We start from the raw sequence: 1,543 nt of genomic DNA, 5'->3' as shown, positions 1-1,543 counted from the left end.
TATGAACTAACCATATTCAAAATAACGCATAGGTCCCATGTTTACTCATATCAATGGCATAATCAACTAGCGAGCAATAATAATAAATCTCGTATGACAACACTTTCTCAAAACAATCATAATATGATATAAAAAGATGGTATCTCGCTAGCTCTTTCTGAGACCGCAAAACATAAATGCAGAGCACCTTTAAAGATCAAGGACTGACTAGACATTGTAATTCATGATAAAAGAGATCCAGTCAAGTCATACTCAATGTAAACTAACAATAATGAATGCAAATGACAGCGGTGCTCTCCAACTGGTGCTTTTTAATAAGAGGATGATGACTCAAGATAAAAGTAAATAGATAGGCCCTTCGCAGAGGGAAGCAAGGATTTGTAGAGGTGCCAGAACTCGGTTTTGAAATAGAGGTGAATAATATTTTGAGCGGTATACTTTCATTGTCAACATAACAACCAAGAGATGGCAATATCTTCCATGCTATACACATTATAGGAAGTTCCCAAACAGAATGGTAAAGTTTATAGTCCCCCTCCACCAACAAGCATCAATCCATGGCTTGCTTGAAACAACGAGTGCCTCCAACTAACAAGAGTCCCAGGGGGAGTTTTGTTTGCAATTATTTTGATTTAGTTTGCATAAAGCATGGGATTGGGCATCCCGGTGACCAGCCACTTTCTCGTGAGTGAGGAGCAGAGTCAACTCCTCTTGAGAATAACCCACCTAACATGGAAGATACGGACAACCCTAGTTGATACATGAGCTATTCGAGCAATACAAAACAGGATATTTATTTGAAGGTTTAGAGTTTGGAACATACAAATTTACTTGGAACGGCAAGTAGATACCGTATATAGGTAGGTATGGTGGACTCACATGTAATAACTTTGGGGTTTATGGAGTTGGATGCACAAGCAGTATTCCCGCTTAGTACAGGTGAAGGCTAGCAAAAGGCTGGGAAGCGACCAGCTAGAGAGCGACAACAGTCATGAACATGCATTAAAATTAATCAACACCGAATGCAAACATGAGTAGGATATAATCCATCATGAACATAAATATCGTGAAGGCTATGTTGATTTTGTTTCAACTACATGCGTGAACATGTGCCAAGTCAAGTCACTTAAATCATTCAGAGGAGGATACCACCCTGTCATACCACATCACAACCATTTTAATAGCATGTTGGCACGCAAGGTAAACCATTATAAGCTCCTAGCTAATCAAGCATGGCACAAGAAACTATGATCTCTAGTTGTCATTGCAAACATGTTTATTCATAATAGGCTGAATTAGGAACGATGAACTAATCATATTTACAAAAACAAGGGAGGTCGAGTTCACACCAGCTTTTCTCATGTCACTCAGTCCATCATATATCGTCATAATTGCCTTTCACTTGCACAATCGAATGATGTGAATAATAATAGTAGTGCTCGTGCATTGGGCTAAGCTGGAATCTGCAAGCATTCAATAAACAAGAGAAGACAAGGCAATATGGTCTCTTTTGTTAGATCAACAATAATGCATATAAGAGCCA

The sequence above is a fragment of the Triticum dicoccoides genome, chromosome 7A (assembly GCF_002162155.2).
Source record: "Triticum dicoccoides isolate Atlit2015 ecotype Zavitan chromosome 7A, WEW_v2.0, whole genome shotgun sequence".
Lineage (NCBI taxonomy): Eukaryota > Viridiplantae > Streptophyta > Magnoliopsida > Poales > Poaceae > Triticum > Triticum dicoccoides.
The sequence above is the reverse complement of the archived record's forward strand: the minus strand, read 5'-3'. Positions refer to the sequence as shown.